This window comes from Phascolarctos cinereus, unplaced genomic scaffold, assembly GCF_003287225.1.
Source record: "Phascolarctos cinereus isolate Bilbo 61053 unplaced genomic scaffold, phaCin_HiC Scaffold_726;HRSCAF=1367, whole genome shotgun sequence".
In the NCBI taxonomy this organism is placed as follows: Eukaryota; Metazoa; Chordata; class Mammalia; order Diprotodontia; family Phascolarctidae; genus Phascolarctos; species Phascolarctos cinereus.
In genome coordinates this window covers 270978113-271001998 of record NW_027556098.1, presented here as the reverse complement: position 1 = coordinate 271001998, position 23886 = coordinate 270978113, and the positions used below count along the sequence as shown (strand labels likewise).

The 23886-nt window shown below is 34.7% G+C and overlaps 1 protein-coding gene across 3 annotated transcripts in view; it reads right to left on the bottom strand.

Moving 5' to 3' along the window:
• ARHGAP32 (Rho GTPase activating protein 32) overlaps positions 1-23886 on the bottom strand; it is a 359487-nt gene that overhangs the window by 268150 nt on the left and 67451 nt on the right. Inside the window, exon 2 of one of the 3 annotated variants that reach the window (XM_078147104.1) lies at positions 19956-20061. The exons of the other annotated variants lie outside the window; for them this stretch is intronic. The gene's annotated coding sequence lies outside the window, so the exon portion shown is untranslated. The remainder of the gene's footprint in view (positions 1-19955; positions 20062-23886) is intronic. 3 annotated transcript variants of the gene reach the window in all.

The following is a 23886-nucleotide window of genomic DNA, read 5'->3' as shown; positions in this document are numbered from 1 at the left end:
AACCCTGTTTGTCTTAAAATGGGCTGCAAAAGAAAATGGCAAATCATTTCACTATCTTTGCCAAGAAAACCCCAAATGGGGTCAGGAAGTCAGACGTGACTGAAAATGACTGAACAACAGCAAAAACTGGATAAGAACACAAAACCTCACAATCTGCTGCTAGCAAGAAACACATTTAAAAAGCAAAAATATACACAGAATGAAATGAGGGCTATAACAAAATTTATTATGCATCAAGTGAATCCAAAAAAGCAGGAGGTGTAACCAAGCTATCAAAAAAAGGAAAAACAAACATTCAAAAACCTCTAAATTTTTTAATCAATACCAGATGGTTTTAATGACTACTGCTTCATAACACAGTGTGACTTCTGAAGTGCTACTTGCCCTCTGTCCCTGTCTCTCTCCAGACTCCATAAATGGTCATTGAATTGAGTCAAGAATTGAATGAGAAAAGAGTTGAATGGACTGTTTTTGGTAAACTACATAATTATAATGACTCCAAGGTTCTCATCTAAAAAAAGGTCTATCTTCTTTAAACCACAGCACTTTTGGCGATGCTGAATGGCCGTGCATCATGAAACACCACAGTCTGTTTAAAAAAAAAAAAACCTTTAGTTGAAGATTACCCATAGGGTAATGGGAAAGAATACTGTGGGTCTTAACAGGGTGCAAAACATTACAGATGAGGAATTACACAAAAGAAACAAGGAATATCATCAGAGAAATGTATGCCTGGAGAAAATAAAAGTGGGCTAGTCATGTGGTAAGAGTAGGGGTTAATCAAAGGATAACCTAGAAGTTAAGACAATGAAAGGAAAGACCATGGTATGTTAGGACCTCTTTTGACATATATGTGAGAGAATATGGACAAATCTCATGACATGGATAAGCATAGATTGATTGCAATCTACATTTCTGAAAGAGTATCTGGCTTAATGTTTCACAAATCCATTGAGCTATTTGTTGAATCTAAATGTTGACTTTCTTACATTATTTTAGACATTGTGTATATTGTTCTTTTGGCTCTGCTTTCCATATTCCACATCAATTCAAACTAGAAGTCCTGAGACTGAATTCTTCAGAGATGTAATTCTTTATGGGACAATACTTTCCATCACATTGACACAGGATAATTTGTGTGTCCATTCCCTGGTCATTAGACATAAATTTTATTTTCCCTTCTGTGTTGTATTAAGTTCAACAAATATTTATTAAACACCTACTAAGTATAAGGTTCTACACCAGTCATTGAAGATACAAAGAAAAAAAACAAACAACTGCTGATACTTCAAGGAGCTTATACCTTCTACTGAGGGGATACAACATATATCCAAAAAAGTAAACTAAGTCCATAAAGTCATTTCATGAAGAAAGCCCTAACAACAAAAAAGGAAGCAGGAAAAGTTTCATATAAGTGGTTAAGATAAGTTTCAAGGAATCTAGGGATTTTCTAAGAGAAAGGAAAAGAAGGGATACATTCCAGAAATTAAAATAGCCTGTAGAGAGGTACAAGGGTGAGATATGGAATGTCATTACACAGAAGAGCTACCAGGTCCATTTTGTCTAGAACAGAGACTATGTAATGATGAACATGAAATAAGACTAGATGGGTGCCAGATTGTGGTAAGCTTTAAATGCCTGGAAATAGGGAGCCACTGACAATTTCAGGTGCCTAATGTGCACTTGAATATGCTGTTAAGGACTTACTTTGTATAGAGCATTCTATGCTGGACAAAGGCTCATGTGGCCCACAACACTCCTGAGTGCAGCCCAAATGAAAATTAATTGTGAAACATTTAGCAAAACAAATAAAAATACAGTAAGACACAAACAGTGTTAACATGAGGTTTTCTAAGTCAACATACTTCGGCAAGTTTAGTGGCCTAAGGCTACTTAGCTATACAGTCGGATATGGGTTTTAGGAATATCAACTTAGCAACTTGCTAAATTTAGAAGGCAAAATCACAAAGAAGACAGGCTAGAACGAACTCAATTAGGAGATGACTGCAATAGTCCTGGGCGAGAGACATAGTTAAGGGCCTGAACTAGGGTACAGTTTATAGGAGTGGGGGGAAAATGGTAGAATGTAAGAAAGATGGGCTAGAAGTAGAAATCAACAAGATCTGGCAAATGACTGGATATGGAGGGTTAGGTTGAGGCACAATAGGTCTAAGGATGACACAAATGATGCTACCATGAACATTTTTATACATATCAATCTTCTTTTTTTTCCTTACAGTATAGTCCTAGTGGTGGAATCTCTGGTGGAAAGAGGTACTTAAAATTTAGTAATTTTTCTTATATAATTCCAAAGTCTTTCAGAAGGACTGAAGTAACTCACAGCTCTACCAGCAGACAAGTAGTACACTTGTCTTCCCACTGACCATCACCAACCACAAAGTGTTCCTCAGAACTCTATCCTCAACCCTGCTCTTTCTTTCCCCCTTGAATCTCTCTCCCTCTCCCTCCTCTACAATCTAATCAACTCCTACAACTTCAACTAGCTTCAACTATCAATGCTTACATGTACAGTCTTCAATTTCTACTGCCAGTTCAAACACTTTTCTTTTTTATAGCTTTTGAATGTAAGCTTCTTGAGGGCAGGGACTATTTCATTTTGCTTTTATGTCCTCTGTACATATCAGCATAGTACCTAGCACATGGTAGGACCTTAATAAATGCATGTTAACTGAATGAAATATTCTGTAAGATAGCTCAGGTGTTGGTATCTATCTCACATTCCCTATAAGCAATGGTGTCAAAATCAAACAGAAAACAGGAGTCACTAAACTATACATAAGGATCCCTGTCAGAACATAAAGACTAAGAAAACTATACATTAACATTATCTATGTTTTATCATATTTTTATTTGTTTTGTTAAATGTTTCTCAGTTACATTTTAATTTAAGCCGGGCTTGGGAGGGTTGTAGGACCCACTAGGGAGTGCTGTGGGTCACATGAGCCTGTGTCCAGCATTGAGCTCTCTATACAAAGTAAGTCCCTTAACAAATGTTTGTTGATGTGATCTGAATTCTAAGTTCCAGATGTAAATTTCTAATCCTTGATGTTCTGCCAGCATTTCAAACTCAATAGAGCCCAAATCAAAATAATAACCTTTCCCCAAAAATCCTCCTTCACAGCTTTCTTACTGCCATAATAAATATCATTTTCCCATCCATCTGTGCTCAAAATTTGGTGTCATTTTTGACTCCTTTCTTCTCCTTCACTCCTCACAAAGAGTTGTCAATCCTATCCATCCTACCTACACAAAAATCACTCACATGTATAGCATTTGCAATTACCCTAACTCAGGCCCTCACTTCTCATGATACATTCTTATTTATACAACTTCCTAAATTATCTCCCATTCTCATATCTCTCTCAGCTCTCATCCTTTTCCAATGCTACAAGACGCATCTTCCTTTAACATACACCCTTGTCATTCCTCTTGCCAAAAATCCTTTCTTTTACAGATCCCCAGTACCTACAAGATTGAGATTGAGACTCTCTAACCTGGCAAGGCCCTCCACACTCTAGTTCTAATCTACCTCTTGGGATTTATTTCAAGTTGCTCCATTTCTTGAAAACTAAGCCACTAACTGATTCCCAATGTTAACATTTATTCTCCCATTTTCATGTATTCCTACATGTTACTTTGGGTTTAGAACATACTCCCTTCTCTCTATATACCTGTTCAAATGCTTCAGAGTCTATCTCAGATAATATCTTTTCCATGGAAGCCTTACCTAAACCTTCTTCCACTTAGATTAAAAGGATTTTTCCACAAACCTTACCTGTATCTTCCTTTACTTATATCATACTTATCTTTTATCTCCCATGTCACTCAGGCATTCAATTATAAGGTTCATAACACAAGGTGGAAAATGTCCCTTACTACAGATTCTCATTAGATTCCTACCGCATGGGAATAGAAGAGAGACATCCTAACTTCTCAAGATTACTCTAGAACCTTAAAGAGGGACACAGCCTTCCTGTTCACGAGAGGGCCAGAATGTACCATGCTACGTAAGAATCACTGGACTCCTTGAAAACCATGATTTAAAAAAAAACACCTGGATATTATGTTTTAAGAAATGATAAATGAAAGCTAACCAAATTTATTAGAATAAGAGAACAAAGAAAAGGTAGAAAGAATCTACCAATTACATCATGAAAGTATTCCAAAAGGATAATTCCCAGGATCCAGAGCTCTCACATCAAAGAAAAAACATGGAAAATAGTCAGAAAAAGAGTACAAATACCAAGGAACTCCATTCGGAATCAGACAAGATCTGGTAGCTTCTACTAAACACCAGGGGAGATCTTGGAATATAATATTTCAAAAGGCAAAATATGTAAGTTTACAACCAAGAATAACCTGTCCACACAAAGGTAAATATAATCCTATGGCAGGGGAGCACATATGGCAGAGGGGATGAACCTTTATTGGAAGAGAGAGTTTTCAAGTATTTCTGGTGAAAAGATCAGTGACTCTGAAATACAAATACAAGAGTTGAGAGAAAGCACAAAGGTAAATTTCCTGCAGTAATTGGAAAGAGCTGCATGACGATCTAATGCTAATATTCCAACTCTGCGTGAAAAAACAAGTGATTCTTTGGAATCTTAATATCTTCAAAGGGTATTGAGGGAATAAAATAAGGAAAATATAGGTCTTGGATGTAAACTAATTCTGTTCCAGGAGTTTTAAGAAAAGGAAGGGAAGATAAAAGGAAGAAAATATTGGTATAGAATGAAGAAAAAAACTGGAGAGGTGTCTTGTTAGCTGTTATAACTCAGGTTATAACAGGAATAATACATAAAGGAAAGGGTGAGGGGAGTACACATCAGATTAACCTCACTATTATCTGAGACTGACAAAGGCACACACACATATAATATCCACACAAACACACTGTTGTAGAAATATATCAAACTCTAGAAGACTTGGAGGAGGAGGAGGAGAGGAGGGAGAGAATAGCTGTCATAAGCAAAACAAATTTACTATTCCTGAAGCAGGAATTAAAAGTGGGGAAGAGAAGTAAATAATCTGAATTTGGTTGCTGTCCTTCATACTCGAAGACCAAAATGATATCACTACTTTGGGGTAAACATACGGTGTGTCTGACTGTGGCTGATCAGATCACTATGAGCTCATAAGGCTCTACCAGCTCAGGTACAAATAAACCATATGAACATTTAGAATGGAGATATCTCCAAATTTGTGCATCTCACGTTTGTTTTGAGCTACTGCAATTCTGCTTTTATCATAGAGCCCAGCCCCTTCTTTGATGTGGGAATGCCATGCTGATGGTCCTGTGCCAGTGTCTCCTATGTCTCACAACTGATCCCACAGTTCTTCAGAAAAATTTTGAGTGTTCTGGCATCGCTTTTTCTGACCTCCATTATGAGCCTTGTGTGAATTCTCCATAAAATAGTCTTTTAGACAAACATAAGCTTGCATTTCAACAACATGGCCAGCCCGCTGAAGTTGAGTTCTCTGCCAATAGGATTTGAATGCTTGAGAAAGGACCTCAGTGCCCAGTACCTTATCTTGCCGTGTAATCTTCAGAATCTTCCAAATACAATTCAATTCCTTCAATTCCTAAAACAATTCCTAGCATGGCACTAGTATACTGTCAAGGTTTCACAGGCTATAAAACAGTGAGGTCAGCACAACTTCTTTGTAGACGTTCAGTTTGGTAGGCAGCCTAATACCTCTTCTCTCCCACATTTTATCCCACACTACACTCTAAGAAGGTATCTAAGATTACCTCTTAGGCAACTGGGAAAAAAATGCACAAACTGTAGTGTGTGAATAGAATGGAAAATTGCTGTGCTATAAGAAATGACAAAAGAGAAGATTTTAAAGAATCCTAGTTAGTATGAACTAATATAGAGCGAAACAGGCAGAAGGAAAAGAACAGTTTCTACAAGGACAGCACTGTAAAGAAAAATAACTCATAAATCGATTTAAGAACTGTAATCAAAGCAATTACCAACCAATCATGTCTCAAAATACCTATAATGAGGCATGCTATCCACTACATAACATGGAAGAGATGGACATAAGGTACAGAGCCACACATTTTTGTACACAGTCATTATGTGGGTTGTTTGGTTGTTTTTTTGTTTTTGTTTTTGCTTTACTGTGCTAGCTCATTTACAAGCTTTTTCCTTTTTTCTTTTCTTTCTCTAGGTTGAGGGGATAGGAGTGTTAATAACTGCAATGCTAATTTTAAAAAAGAGGAACACTTGAAGTATTTTTAAATACTCAAAAATAGAAGTTCAGAAGGGACCTAGACAAGCAGTACAGTTTTAAAAATCGGATATAGTATGATTACTTTTTTAAAAACTAAATGGTATGGGGGCAGCTAGGTGGCACAGTGGATAGCGCACCAGCCCTGGATTCAGGAGGACCTGAGTTCAAATGTGGCCTCAGACACATAACACTTACTAGCTGTGTGACCCTGGGCAAGTCTCTTAACCCCACTGCCTAGGCACCCCCCCCAAAAAAGAAACTAAATGGTATGATTCACAGTTTCATATAGAATCCTCTTTTTGTGTTCAGCTTTGTATATGTAAATGCCCATTTTTGTTGTTTAAGCCCAAAATAAAAAATCTAAATATTTAAAAAATTAATATTTAGATGAAGTTCACAGTATTCTGCATGAAGCCTTTGCTAACCATTCTAACTAACTTGGATTTAGCTACTTCACATACATAAATGTATTTATTAAATTTACATTTATGCTGCATGTACTTTTACATGTACTTGTCTACTCTGTCAGAATATAATTCATCATAAATGAGGATTTTTTATTCCTTCTACTAGCTGCCCCAACACCTAACACAGTATCTGGTATATAGAAGGCACTTAACACTTGTTGAGTAATTGGTCATTATTTCCAATACTTATTTTTGTACCCCCAGCGATGACTAGCATAGAACTGGACTCAAACAATTTCCAAGAGTTAGCTGAATGTGTGTGTATGTATGTATATATGTATGTATATGTATATATCAGAGAGAGATAGAAAAAGAGAGATTCTTTAGAGCAGCGGTTCTCAAACTTTTTAGTTTCAAGACTCCTTTACATCCTTAAAAATAATTGAGGACTCCAAAGAGACTTTGTTTATATGCGTCAAACCTATCAACGTTTACTATACCATACTATGAATTAAATTTTATTAGTATTATTGTAAAAATAGTTTGACCTCACAGACCCCCGAAATGGTGTGAGAGACCCCTAGACCTTCAAGTTCTATAGACTGCATTTTGAGAAACACTGCTGTAGAGAAAATGGACTATATAAATCCTACAAAGTATATACTTAAATACCCAGATAACCTAGCTAGTAAACACAATTATGTAGTATTTACTCAACAAAAGAAAAAAATGTCACAATGGACTAAAGATGTTATCCTAGCTCATAGGCTCATTGAGAAACAAATAATAATACTTGTAAATATACACATATATGTATACAAAAAACTTTGAAAAGTATAAAATACTAAGAGAATATGAAATATTTTTATAGCCCTGGAGGAAAAAAAAATAGAAATTTAGTGCTAGAAGTTTGGGAACGGGACGATTAACATCAGAAATCTTCAAATTCAATATAGTAGTGTTAAAATACAAAAATGTGTTATAATAAATAAGCAATTTACACATGAAACTCCAGTTGAAGTAAGATAAATCCTTGGAGACTACACTTCCTGCACATAGAAATGTTCCTGTAGGCCAACAGGAACCAAAAGGAATGGAGAGGGGACGGGGGAGAGAGGATGGGAAAAGGGGAAGGGGGAATGGGGAAAGGAGAAGGGGGAAGGGGGAAAGGGGAAAGGGAAGGGAAGAAACTTCATACCTGAACATCTCATACCATCTTTATGAGTAATAGATTGTCAGCCAACAACCGAAAAAAAAGCAATGTCATTTTAAAAAATAAATTTAAATACACACATTTTACAAATAAGTATAAAATATGGGTATATTTATCTCTGTAAAAGTTATCCTGATTTTTTTTTCTTTCCTTTTTGGTCTGTTTCTTCTTTCACAACATCACAAATGTGGAAATATGTTTTACATGATTACACATATATAACCTATATCAAATTACTTACCATTTTAGGGAGGGGGAAGAGAAAAGAGGGAGAAAAATTTGGAACCCCCCCCAAAATTGTTTTAATGAAAGTTAAAAATTGTCTTTACAAGTAATTGGAAAAAATAAAATAATATTTAAAAATAATAAAATAAAAGTTATGCCTGTGTGTGCAAGTATATCATGCTAGCTTTAGGGTAAAGCAAAGAAGAGAGACATAAGCTTTAAATATTTCTATACTTGAAATTGGAAGTAAAATTCAAAAGAAATTTTTAAGTTACGTAAAATTTTCAAAAACAGAAGGCTGGGGCATAGAGGAGGGGGAGAAAGTAACATTTTTAGGGACCTTATCTAGAAATGACTGTGATATGAAAAAGAAAGGCATCGATAAATTCAAAATAAAACAAAACACAAAAGTCTGTTCAGTGCCATCTGCTTATCTCTAATTCACCGGAAATACTCCCTTTAATTTGTAACTAACCATGAAACTATTGAATTTTTTAAAAAAAGAAGCAGCAGCTTTTATTAAAAGCTAAAAGGAAAAGCTGGGCGGTACAGTAGATAAGAGTACAGAAATTAGCAGGAAGAACTGAGTTCACATCCTACCTCAGGCACTAGCGATCATGGTACCAAATAAGTTAACATACGTAAAGCATTTTGCAAATCTTTCAGGACTGCATAAACGCTAGCTATTATTATTATGACTTAGAAATAAAAATGGTTAGTTAGTATTCTTGCTATCCAGCATTTGAAAGAGCACTGGGCTAAACAATTAATTAAATTTCAATTACATAAATTAAGGTAATCTTTACCTAAAAGCATGATAGGCCTATTCTTGGAAAGCTGCATATAAATCAATTTTTTAAGAAAATGTAATATTTTAAATTAAAATGTGAAGGTGTGCTCTTTAAAGAACTACCGTCAAACCTCTTTTCAAGAAAATAATCATCTGAGGGGCAGCTGGATAGAGGCGCAGTGGATAGAGCACTGGCCCTGGATTCAGGAGGACCTGAGTTCAAATGTGGCCTCAGACACATAACACTTACTAGCTGTGTGACCCCAAACAAGTCACTTAACCCCCCACTGCCCAAACCAAAAAAAAAAAAAAGGAAAAAAAAAGAAAGTAATCATCCTTTCATTAAAACTGAAGGGGAAGGAATATTTTCAAATATTGGGATGCTTTAAGATTGCAAAAACAGCTATTTTTGAGATCATGCTATGATTTGTCAATCCAGTTCTCTTTAAGAAATTTTCCTTAATAACCAATTCTAGAGCCAGGTTTTCTTTTCTTGAAGCAAATTTGCTATTTAGAATATTTTATCTCTTTTTTTTTTGGCTAGGCAATGTGGTTAAGTGACTTCCCCAGGATCACACAGCTAGTAAGTATTATGTGTCTGAGTCCGGATTTGAACTCAGGTCCTCCTGAATCCAGGGCCGGTGCTCTATCCACTGTGCCACCAAGCTGCCCCTCTCCTTTTCTTATTAAAGAGTCATTGGCGTGTCTTTATTCTAGTAATTGCAAACCATAAACCACAATACACAAATACAGTATCACTTTTTTTTACAGTCTCTCAAGTTTGAATAGAATTTACTTTGCGTCAAGTAAAGCACAAAGTATTTTAAAAAGATAACGACATAACAAAACATCTAGAAAGCAAATATTTGATAGTTGTAGAAGTTATCACGTTTGAAAAACAAATATGCCTATAAATTTTTTTTTTAAATTCCAAGATGGAAATTTTTAATTATTACTTTACGCTTCTTGGAAAGCTTTTTGTCACGTACTAAATGTTGGTTAAAATGTAACACAGGAGGAAAGTGATCATTTGCAAACAAATACTTACAGAAAGTTTGATAAGTTATAATATCAAATCACCTATATAAGGTTCTGTATTGGTTCTATATAACAATGTTTTTGATGCATTATGAAATCAATATTTCCATTTAATAATTTATTACAAATGTAATAATTACGTACACGGGCATTACATGTAGATTTGAAAAAATCAGGCATATTTCTCATTGTAATTCTTTGTTTCTCCATGTCACAAGATATTACAGAACACTTTACAAAACTCATACAAAATGTGGCATCAAAATGAAAAGTGAATCCAAACTAAAGAACGGATTTCAAAAGTAGAAATATGCTTCCCCAAGACATGACTGATACAACACTTTACTATCAGGAAACACCTCTTCCATGAAAGAGTAATGTTCCACGGTAAAAGTCTATGTATCTATCATTAACAACTGAGTACACTTACCACCTCATCGCCTTAAAAGTAACAATGCTTAATAGGTATGATGTATTTATGGTAAACTACTGAATAATGCAATGGTTTAAAAAAATTTATAATCATTTTCAGTCCTCTAAATCTTTAAAGTACAGGAAACAAGATCCTAAGTGGTCCAAGACAAACAAATTTTTATTACCAATTTAGTTCTATCCAGTACATTCCAATTCAATGCTTGCCTACACTACATACACAATAACAGTATAAATTTAAGCAATACTGAAATTCAAGCAGGGCTCACTTAAAAATAGGTCCCATGTTACAGATAATGCCAAGGAGTCATAGGGCAAATAATCTTATTCTTTTTCCTTTACTTTTACTTTCAGAAATAACTGCTATTTCTGGTTTCACTTAATAGCTGTGAGATACTGGTCTGCTTCAGTTTCCTCATCTATAAAAAGGGAGTAATAATAGCACCTACCTCACAGGATTGTTGTGAGGTTCAAATGAGATAATATTTGTAAAACTGCTTAGCACAGTGCCTGCAACATAGTAGGTACTTAATAAATGCTTATTCCCTTCCCCTTCCCTACTGTTTACATAGTGACACTGAGTTCACTAGGTTGAGAATAAAGGTTGTGGAAACTGTTTTCCAAGGTATTCACTAAATTATTAGGAACATTATCAACAAGAAAACCTCCATATGCTTTCAGATTATAAAACATAAAAAGCCCTCATCAATGAGAAATCACCCACAACATCTGAAAAGGGTTTATTAACCAAAGAGGGTGGAGGTGAAATATTATATATAAATATATTAAGGCATGAGAACTTAGCACAATTAACCTTATATAGTTTGTTATTCCTCAAATTAGGTGGAGCTGTGGAACACTGGATTGAGTGACAGGCTTGGAATCAGAAAGATCTGAATTCAAACCTCACCTCAGACACTTACCAGCTGTGTGACTGTGAGCACGTCACTTAGTCTCTGTTTGCCTCAGTTTCCTCAACTATAAAATCGGGATGATAATAATGGCCCCTACTTCCAAGGGTTACAATAATTGCAACGCTCTTGGTGCTGTGCCTGACGCATACTAAGTGCTACATAATTGTTAGCCATAATTATGACTTTAAAAACTCTAAACAAAAAAAAAAAGCATCAGGAAATAAGTTAAAAATAATAGTAAAAATCAAATCTGTAAGATCATACTCTTGCCTAACTTCAATCTCCTAAAATATTTCAATTTCAAATCCAGAAACAAATAACTTCGGTAACACAGGAACTCAAGAGACATAACACTACTATAATGGCACATCCATAGTATAAATCCAACTTCACCACCTGACAGCAGATCTCCTAAAGATACAAGTATGGTCTTGTCCCACAAGAATTTCAACTACTGGATAAACTTAAAACAACACCACAGTTTCTAAAAGAAGTTCCCTAATATTGCATCATGAAGCTCCACAGCTCAATGAAGCTTACCACTACCAAGACAATTATGCATCTGTCAAACACTCAGGCCTGAAAAAAATTTTATTCAGTCAAACATAGTATTTATTTGTACTTCTGTGGATTTCAATCACAGAACATCTGAATTTAACATACAATATTGAAAAATTCGAGAAAATACTGCCAGAAAAAAGTGAAAAGGCCTAACAAGCTTTCTAATTTCCCGTGTCTCTTTAACCTATTATAAAATTCTATCAAAAGTCAAAATTAATAGCTGAAAAGCAAAACCATCCTATCACTTGAAAACCATAAACACATTTAGGTTTTATTTTTGAAATCATATTACTTGAGTAAGAAATTCTAGATAGATGTGTATGGGTGTACATGTACATATACATATATATATATACATATATATATATATAAATAATACTATCTTGATCTATATTCTTTGAAGACATTATTAATTTTAAAAACTATACCATGTAGCTAAGAACTAGAAATCAAAGGGATTCCCATCAATTGGGGAAACAGCTAAACATGCTGTGGTTTATGATTATAGTATATTATTATTGTGCTATAAGAAATGACAAGCAGGACAATTTCAGAAAAACCTGTCAAGACTTATACGAACTGATGCACAGTGAACAGAACTAGGAGAATGTTGTACACAGTAACAGCAATATTCAATGAAAAACTGAGAATAACTTAGCTATTCTCAGCAATACAATGATCCAAGACAATCCCAAAGGACTAATGATGAAGCATACTATCCACCTCCAGACAAAGAACTAGTATTGATTAAATACAAACTGAAACATGCTATTTTTCACCTTCTTTCATTTTTTTCTTTTATTCGAGTGTTCTTGTAGAAAATGACTAATATGGAAATATTTTACATAATTGCACATGTATAATAACCTATATCTGACTGCTTACCAGCTCAGGAAAGAGGCAAGGGAAGGAGGAAAAGAATTTGGAACTCCAAACTTTAAAAAAATATATTAAAAAATTAGAAAATAATAAAAATGAAAATATGCCATGAAATCATTGTCCTAGGAAAACAATTACAATTAGTTTGATATAGTCTTTCTCTTTAAATAAGAAATGTTATAGCCTTGATTTTCACTTTGGTTGATGAATAGGAATGACCTTTCAGATTCATCAAAATTGCTCTCATGTCCCATCTGTCATTCAGAAAAGGATGCTATATAGATATTGGTAGAAGCAATTCCAGGCCCTCCCTCCACATTGCACAGTCACTGCAAAAACAAATAGCTGAAAGCCAAGAGAGCATGTAGACAACAAGCAAAGAAAAATGGGCTACATTCAACAAATAAGGTTTCTTTATATGTACTCCCTGCTTAATGGTACAGTATGGACTATTTTTCACCTTTGATAGAGAATAAAAATGTCAAAAGAATAACTTCTAGAAAGTGCAGATAAAGAAATATACAAAAAAGAAGCGTAAATCCTGCCTGGGTTCTGATTCTATCTTTTCTTCTAATATTGGTGGTTCATGTTTTCCTGGGGCTTCCATAAACATTCCAATAGTAGCAACCATTTGTGTACTCAGGCAGGAAAAAGGTTTGTGATCCTTGCAATTTGACATGAATAGATATGCTCAGTTAAGCTAAATCTTAGTTCAAAACATATTTGCGATACTATATTACAATCTAATTTTTTTAAAAAGCTCTTTGTAAACTATTTTCAAGAACCCTCAAAAAAAGTATCTGAAATCCTTCCTTTCTTTTCTACCACAAAAGCCTAAATCTTATTCTCAGTGAATCCTTACTGATATTTTTTACATATTTTCATTCTAACAACTAATAAATATAGGAATAAAGGAAACTTATTATTAAAGATTTTTTTTTACTATTTATCCAATACAATGTGGTTTTCTGAAACTCTTAAAACACTTCCTTGGCACTGCTCTGCTCAATATTTTTAATAAGTTGCCATTTCTGCTTTTATCTAAGCCATTTATCAAATTTATGAACGACCCAAAACTGGGAGGAATAGCCTATATGACAGAAATGAGATATAAAAAGATGTGGTTAGGTTGGTAATGATAGATCAAATCTAATGAAATGGAATTTAATAAAGATCAATATAAAGTCTTAGACAAGTTTAAAAACCAACAGAACAAATACAGAAAGTGAAGAGAAGTGGCTAATACTTGGCAATTTAAATGAGCATTGAATTGAACACAGTGGACAGTGAGAAGAATAAGATCTACCAAACAACAACATCACCATCAAGCATGGTATTGGGCTTAGTCTGAATTCCAGAATCACAGAATCTCAGAGATAAAAGGGACCATAGAAACCATCTTGTCCAACCCACACATAATCAAGAATCCCTTATACAAAATTTCTTAAGAGTAGTTAACCAGCCTCTGATTGAAGATCTCCAGTAAAAGAAAAACCATGACCTTTCCAGGCACTTCATTCTACCTTTGCAAATCTCTGCTTATTGAAAAGGTTTTTTTCTTGATACCAAATTTTGTGGTAGGTTTTGCCAAGTCCCACTATTGTCCCCCAAGTTCCACCTGTATTACATATAGCACCATGTTCTGCAAACCTTAAAAAGCACTGTATGTTGTTGTTGTTCAGTAGTTGTTTCAGTCATATCTCTCTCTTCCCAACCCCACTGTGGGTTTTCTTGGCAAAGATACTGGAGTGGTTTGCCATTTCCTTCTTCAGCTCATTTTACAGGTAGGGAAACTGAGGCAAACAGGGTTCAATGACTTACTCAAGGACACACAGCTAATAAGTGTCTGAGGTCAGATTTGAAGTCAGCAAGATTCATCTTCCCTGACTTCATGCCTGGCACTCTATTCTTCAGCCCTGGCACTTTACCACCTACCTGCTCCAAAGTACTATATAAATACTAATTATTATTATTTTTATAAAATAATCTAAGGGAAATAGTACATTAAAAGTTTAGCACTGTGGAGGTAGGAAACAAAAGTAATAAAAAATGAATGCGGAAAGTTCAAAATACAAGTAGCACCAAGATATACAACAACCAAATCCTCTTTAATGAATGTGACAAGCCCAATGGGCCAACAACAATAACAATCTCTCTTCATGTGTCCTCTATGGTAACAATAAAAGAGTGAAGTTAATTTTGCTGCTCAAGATTCATTCTCTATAAATCTAGATCTTACAGGGCCCTCTGACTTAAAGCATTTATTTCATAATGTCACTAAATTTTATGTTCGATTGAACTAGGCTAAAAACCACAACTTTAGTTATCATATTGCAGATGTTAAAACCCAAGCATCTGAACAAAAAAAAATTGAGAAATGTAAATACCTACACTAAAAATAAGCTTAAATATTTTTTAAATCTATGCAGAGATTTAAAAATCAATTTATCAATACTTATTAAATACCCACTATGAACAAAGTACCTGTAAATCACCTCAAAAATTGGAATAAAGTCACCATATTTAATGTGAAACAAACACACAAGGATGCTTTTTTTTATTATATACAATTTCAGAGGGTGACGATTCATTTATCAAAATAGCCAATAGCAGCATTCCTGATGAAAAGACCAGAGGTGAACAGAATATCTGACTTTCAAATACAGGACTCAAGTGGCACATGAAGAGGTAAACAGGAAAGAGAAATCATAAGAGACTTATTAAGATTGAACTGTTTACATTCCTGCATGGAAAGATAATATTTGTAACTCATGAGACCTTTGTCAGTATTAGGGTAGTTGGAGGAAAAAATTATATGTAGATAGATAGACAGATAGGTAGATAGATAGATAGATAGATAGATAGATAGATAGATAGATAGATAGATAGATAGATAGATAGATAGATAGAAGGCACAGGGTGAGTTGAAGATTAAGGGGTCATATCTGGAGAATAAAATTAAGGGATGAGAGAGGATTTTACTCAGAGAAGAAGAAAGGGAGAGTTAGAATGGGGTAAATTATCTCACAAAGAAAAAACAGAAAAGAAAAGTCTCTTACAGTGCAGACGAAGCAGGGGAAGGTGAGAGGGAATCAGTAAATCTTATTCTCATAGGATTTGGCTTAAGGAGGGAATAACATACACATTCAATTGGGTATGGAAGTTTGTCTTACCCTACAAGAAAACAGGGGGAGAAGAGGACGAGAGCAGGGGGATGACAGAGAGGGGGACAGATTGGAAACGGGTGTAATCAGAAGTAAATACTTCTAAGGAGGAACAGGGTCCAAAGAAAGAATAGAATAAATGGGAGGGCAGAATAGGATTATGGGAAATAGAGTTAGTTTTTCACAACATGTCTACTGTGGAAGTGTTTTGCATAACTACACATGTAAAACCTATACTGAGTTGCTTGCCTTTTCAATGAGGGTGGGTGGGGGGAGGGAGGAAGACAGAAAATTTGAAACCTAAAGTTTTAAAAACATATGTTTAAAAAAAAAGTTTTCACATGCTATTGGGAAATAAGAAATACAGGACATGGGGTACAGAAGTCTATCCTGCCCTACAGGAAAATAGAAGGGGAAGGGGATAAGAGAAGGGGAGAGAAAAAGAAAAGAGGACAGACTAGGGGAAAGGATATTCAGAATGCATCCCACCTTGGGGTGGGGTGAGGGTGAGACGGGGTGAAAATTTGAAACTCAAAAACTTGTGGAAATGAATGTTGAAAACTACAAATAAATAAATTTATATTTAAAAAAAAATAGCCAATAGCTTTAATTTTTTTTCAATTTATTTAAAGACTACATCTGCTTGCCTCACGTAGGCTAGATGTTCAGTGGCTACTCACAGGTCAGTTCCCATTTCTGAGCAGCTAAAGAGTTTTCACATGCTTATTTTCTTACTTAGGCCTGAGTGCAGACAGCCAATCAGCCTGTAGTCCAATAGAAACCACAATACCTGAGCACAAGAGATCAGTAAGCCTCAGGTTCCTTCTATAGCTGGGATTACTGGAATGCATCCACCATAATCAGCTATTGCTCTTAATTCTTATTTTTAAAATGTAAAGTTTTGTAGGAGCATCACAAAATCTATAAAATCTGGTTAAAATGGTCAGATTTTGGAAAACAAACATACATATCTAGCTACCTATTCACAGGGAGAAAAAACCATAACTTCAGCATTCCACTGACAGTCTTAAAATGGTAACACTACCATTTGTTTATAAATCACTGACAAAAGACCTGTGAGAATCTGGAGTTCTTTCTTTTGCCTGGCCTAAGAGGTATGTCATCATTCTTGTCTACCAAGTATCTTTCAAAGTAAATCAACTCTAGTGTTTTCAAATTCTGTTCACTGAAAAACAATGAGACTTAGATGCATTTTGTCAAATATCAAAACTGAAGGGCCACCAAAGCACACAATTTACATTACTAAGTAATATTAAATAGTAAAAATGAATAATATCAAAATTAAATCTTCTAAAACAAAACCAAGTAATCAATCTCTTTATTTTACTATTACATTAAATCATCAACACACATTTGAACAATTTAATCTCTATTATTGCTAAAAAAAATTTTACATGTTATTTTTCTCAAAAAAGACCTAACCTTTCATCAAATAATAGATTATTTGATAAGACTGCCAGTGAAACTACTGGTTTTTCAGGCCTAATATTTCTTCAGACAAGTTACTTCCTCTAACTCTATCCCTTCCTCCCCACCTGGTATTCGCTCATTTTTTTATGGAACCTGTTATGCTTAAAATTTTCTATGCTAGCAATTTCTAACTTCCATGAAACCTTACCAATTAGTGCCTCCCTACCTCTGAAATCACAGAAAGCTCATCTCTCACTATAAAATCTGAGGCTCTCCTTGGTTGCCCTATTGCTCCAGGAAGTGAATGGACCTAGGCTGCCCCCACAAGAAGCTGACTTACTATGTTAAGTTGCCATAATACGGGGGGCTAGCCTTGTACTGGGTGGAAGGTGGTATTGGCTGGTAGCCCCAGTAGAGGATTGGCACAATGCCCTAGTCAAAGAGATGATCCTCTCCCCATATATCCCAAAGATGATAGAGGAGTGGGCAGAGAACTGAAGCTGGGAATATGCCTCTTCACATGATGAAATATATCTTCCCATTATAGACTGAAGATCACCATACCCCAAAACTAGACCTTGAATAATCTGATGTCTTCAGATTCATGTTGTATCTTTGCCTCAACAATGACCGTGATCTCTGTACATCCTTTTTATCACTTCCTTCCTCCTCATCTCAAGCCCTTGATGTCTCATATTAAAACACAAGATTTCTTTCCTGTCTGCTTATTGCTTTGTCCCATCTAATTCTTCTGTGAAGCCCCCTTTAAGTAACAGCAATAGACTAGAATAAGTGCGTAACAAACTGTCATCAATTCCTAATGTTTTCAGCAGGTGACTTACATTTTCAAATGGGTATACTTTTCAATAATAATTCACCACTTCTTTTTCTATAAAGAACAGTTCAGTACCTACCTACTCAATTTTTTCTCTGAAGATAAACATACTTTTTTACTATTCCTTCAGAGAGATCTGTTCTACTACATTTTATCATCTGCAATTTAATCATAAGAATTTTAAGAATTTCATGAAAAAATGTAGCTCTGATTTTAAAAGAGGATGAGAAAATACATCCAACAACAAATACAGCAAGAAATATTCAGCAACAATTTTGGAATATAAATTTATATTTAAATTTTGAATATATGTATAAATTAGACATGTAGTACTTAAAATATTTTGATGTTTTCTGGACACAAATGAGAAAATACAGAAGATATCAATAGCGTTTCCTATAGTTTCTTCTACTTGTTTGTAAAGAGAATAATAAATGAAAAGAAAATTACTACAATGCCTGTACTTTATGACCCAGAAACCAGGTCAAAGTAGTCAAAGACATAAATAAATATCTCAACAGTAAATGCCCAATGACTGGAAGGCAGCATGGTAGCAGACAAAGAACAACGCTTCTGGATAAAGAGAACTTTTGAATCCTGTTGGTGACACTTAGTAATGATGTGACCCTGGACAACTCATTTAAGATCCCTGGGCTTTTGGCTTCATTGTAAAACAGGAGCGAGATGAAGTAGATGCCTCTGAGGGACATTCTGTCTCTAGACCTATGATCCTATGGGAATATCTAAACCAAAAGTGGTACATGAATGAAATGAAATAATTACTGTACTATGAGAAATAATGAATGTGAAGAATTCAGAAAAGCAAGGGAAGATTCATATGGACTGATAACAGTTACAATTTATACAGTGCTTTTAAGTTTGCAAAGCGTTTTACAAATATCTAATTTTATGAATAAATGAAATGTTACAAATAATACAAATATTATCTTATTTTATGAATAAGGAAAACCAAGATATGCGCACATACAACACTACAATAATAAAAATTAAAAGAACAACAAAAAAGAAACTAAATGATGTATAATAACAACAACCAAAATTAGCCCCAAAGAAAAGAAAAGGTACCTCTCTACTTTCTTTGCAAAGACAGAGGACTATAGCTTTAGAGCCCAGTATGTACAATAAGACTCAGCTGATGTGCTGTTTAGTTTTGCTGAACTGCTTTTTTTTCCTTTTTTTATAAGGGATGGCAAGGGATCTATTCAGAAATAAAGATGATATAAAAACATATAATAGCAATAAAAATTCAATTTTTAAAAACTAAATTTAAAAATGAATACACATTAAATCTCATGACATCCCAAAAAATCAGTAGCATCACATTTATTTTTATAAAAAGTGTTGATATTCTAAGTGCCAAAATAACTCTGTTAAGGTGTGAACCTTTGTAAGCTGAATTTTTTAAACTACTAGATACTATTTATTAAATTATCACTTCACTGTAGCTAACAGCGTTGTAGTGATATTCTACAAAAAGAAGAAAAAGAAACTGACACATATACTATTCTCAACAATTAAATGGCTTCATAAACAATGTCAAGCAATACCTTGTTTTCTGTTTGTGTGTCTTGTTCCCCAGAATGAGATTTTAAGCACACTGAGAGAAGGTACCATACCACATCTAATGACTTAAATTTATATAGAACTTAACACTTTTCTTTCTCAAGAATTAACTCATTTGATTTAGCATGTATTAAAACTCAGTAAATCATCCAATAATATCTGAATTTAAAATTTTACTGGCATTAGCAGTAACATTAAATTATATTTTTCCCTTCACTTACTCTGCTTCTCTTCTTCCTTTCGAAGGCTGTCATCAACTGAAGCATAAAATGATGAAATGGTGGGAAGAAGGAAGAACATGACCAAAAGGCCAAGTAAAATCCACACCTGCAATGGTATATTTAACAGGGATGAACAAGGGAGCTGCCTAAGGGGTAATTCCAATCCCACCCTCATGGTCAATTTTCACATACCTTACCAGACTAATCTCTCTTTTGCCTAACACTCTACAATTTAAAAATAATTAACTGTTTCCTCTGCTCTTAGCCAAGAAAATTTCATCCAATGTCCTCCACAATCTGGCACCAACGTATGTCTCCAGTCATATTTCATATTGCTTATCTCTACACTTAAACTTAGCTGAGGCCACTCACTGCCTACTGGACATGAACTAAGGATTCCCATCATTCTATTTTCGCCCAGGTTGTCTCCTTTGTCTAGAACACCCTACCTCCCTTTCTTCACCTGCTGAATTACCGCTTATCCCTGAAAGCTCAATTCAAATGTCATCCTCTCCCAAAAGACTTCCCTACCCCGAGTTGGTAATGATTTTTCTCTCAGCAGGTAAGTGGTAGGGCACAGGTGCAGAATGAGGCATACTCTGTCAGACACGTTCAAGATAACAGGGTTTGAGGGTTTTCTTGTTGTTTATATACCTACTCCTTTGATACTAGGGAAGGTTTTATTTGTAGAGTGAGGAGAAGAGTTATAGTGATAACAAAAATAAAGTATGGATATTTATTGAAAAAAAGGAAGAGAAAACTGGCAATTTTTAAGTGGCATATCATTCTAGACAAAAACTAATGAAACTGATGGTTTTCAAATATTTCTGATGAACAGACCAGGGGTCAATAGAAAATATGACTTTCAAATACAAGACTCAAGAGAAGGATAAAAAGGTAAACAGGAAAGAGAAAACATAAGGATTTCAAAATGGTTAAAAGAGTTATACTCCTACATGGGAAGATGATACTTGTAATTCCTAAGAACTTTATCATTATTAGGGCAGTCAGAGGGTACAGGTGTGAATTGAATAAGATAGGAAGATATCTTTTAAAAAATAAAATAAAATGTAAGAGTGAGAAGGAAGAATGCACTGGGAAAGGGGGAAGAGAGAAGTGAAACTGGGTAAATTATCTCACATAAAGGAGGCGCCATAAAGGAGGTGAAAAAACAGTGAAGGGGAAGATGGGGGATATAGGGGAGTGGCTGAACTTTAGTCTCATCAGAATTGGCTCAAAGAGGGAATAACGTATACACTCAGGGGTGCAGAAATCTATCTTACCCTACAGGAAAGTCAGAGGGGCAAGAAATAAGAGAAAAGGGGAAGGGGAAAGGAAGGCAGGGTCTGACAGAAGGGAGTTTGGATTGGGGGAGGCAGTAGTCAGAAGCAAAACACTTTGAGAATGGACAGGGTGAAAGGAGAGAGAGAAAGCAGGATAAACAGGAGAAAAATAGGATGGAGGGAAATAGTAATCACAATTGTGGGAAAAAGTTTTACAGTGAGTTTCCCCTGATAAAGGCCTCATTTCTCAAATATATGGAGAACTCAGTCAAATATAAGACTACAAGCCATTCCCCAACTATTAAACAGTCAAAGGATACGAACAAGCAGTTTTTAGATGAGGTAATCAAAGTTATCAGCAACCATATAAAAAATGATCTAATCACTACTAACTGAAGAAATGCAAATTAAAATAATTCAGAGGTGCCACCCCACAGCTATTAGATTGGCCGATATGATATTACAGAAAAGGAAAATGACAACTATTTAGAGGGAATGTGGGAAAACAGACTAACTAACACTGTTGATGGAGTTGTGAACTGGTTCAACCATTCTGGAGAGCAATTTGGAACTCTGCCCAAAGGGCTGTAAAACTGTGCATACCGGGGCAGCTAGGTGGCGCAGTGAATAGAGCTCTGGCTTTGGAGTCAGGAGGAACTAAGTTGAAATCCGGCCTCAGACACTTAACACTTACTAGCTGTGTGACCCTGGGCAAGTCACTTAACCCCAACTGCCTCACCAAAATGGGAAAAAAAAAGTTGTGCATACCCTTTGATCTAGCAATACCACTGCTAGGTCTATATCCCAAAGAGATTAAAAAAAAAAAGGAAAGAAGGAAAAAGATTTATATGTGCAGAAATATTTGTGGCAGCTCTTTTTGTGATGGCAAAGAATGAGTAATTGAGGGAATGCCAATCAACTGGGTAGTAGCTGAACAAGTTTTATGATTGTGATGGAATACCATCTACTGTGCTATAAGGAATTATGAGTAGAATATTCTCAGGAAAACCTGGAAAGACTTACATGAACTAATGCAAAGTGAAGTCAGGAGAACCAGGAGAACATTGTACAGTCACAGCAATACTGTATGATGAACAACTGTGACTGAATTATCTATTTTCAGCAACATAATGATCCAAGACAGTTCTGAAGGACTTATGATAAAAAATGCTATCCAACTTGTCAACAGGCAATCACAACTTCATGAAACATACAAGAAAACTAGGTTTATTACAAGAGAAATGAATATGCACTGTAGAACCTAAACAGTTCACAATCCATACAGAAGTTTATTACACATTTATGACAAAAGGAGGAGGAGAAAACATATAGCTCCGCATAAAGGGGCATGTTATGGGAGATAAAAGGTGCAGTAAAGGTAGGAAAAGGACAATATCCCACCCAAAGGGGAGGAGGAAGGGGAGGGTAAAAGCCACATTTGTTTTCCTTGAGAACTGCTAGACCATGAAGATAGGATGGTCTCCTTGTCTACAAGGGCCCAGGTGCACAAGCCTTGTACAAAAAAGACACATAGACCTAAACAGACTTAATAATGACATACAGAATGGGGAAATCAAAGAAGAAACCACAGAAGCAATTATTAACTATGTGAAATAGAATAAGAATAAAACTATACCACAATTCCTTGCATATATCTAAAGTAATATTCAGAGGAACAATTCTATCTCTGAGAACACACATTAATCACACTGAAAAAAAGGTGAATTAATGAACCAAACAGGCAACTTAAAAATTATAAAATCAAGAAATAAACTGAAAATAGACATGAAAGAGGAAATTTTGAAAATTAAAAGAGCAATTGATATATTTGAAACAGGACTAAGAAATAATAAGAACTAAGATTAGTACTCCATAAACCCTTGGTAATATAATTAAAAATAAAGAACGGAGGTAAATCATCAAAATTTAAAATGAACATGGTGAAATCACTACAAAGAAAAAAATCGGAACTTACTAATCACAATTATGTTTCCCCAAAATCCCAAGAACAATAATTATAATGTTAAAGGAATAGTTACAAAAATATAAAATACCCAAATCATTAGAATGTGAAATAAAAATCTATTTTTAAAAATCAAATTTCTGAAAAATTTTACTAGCTGAAATGAATCTATCAGAAGGGGGGGATCAATTGTAAAATTGATTTATAAGTTAATTCTATCAAACTCTGAAAAAACAATAACTATACTATATTCAAACTCTATTCAAAAACTGAGAAGGAAATTCTTTTTATAAGACAAATAGTTTTACCCTCCTAAACCATGGAAGAATAAAGAAAAAACTGGAACCACAGATCAATATCATTAATGAAAAGATTTCAATTTTCAGGGAAAAGGGACTGAATACACTCTGATACCTCTTTGCTTAAATGTTAAAGTCATTACCAGTATTTACAATTTTCAGACATTTAAATGATAATAGCATTTGTACTAATTCAAAATCTGAGTAACAGAATTTGGTGATAAACTTTTTATGAGCACTAAATATGCAAAACAAAACTGCCTATCATGATCTTAATACTGCCAATGAAAACTACAAAAATGTAATGATCTACAATGGCAGACAATTAACTTTTTTTAAGGAAATCTCCAATAAGAAAGGAAAAATAACTTTTATTTTTAATCACA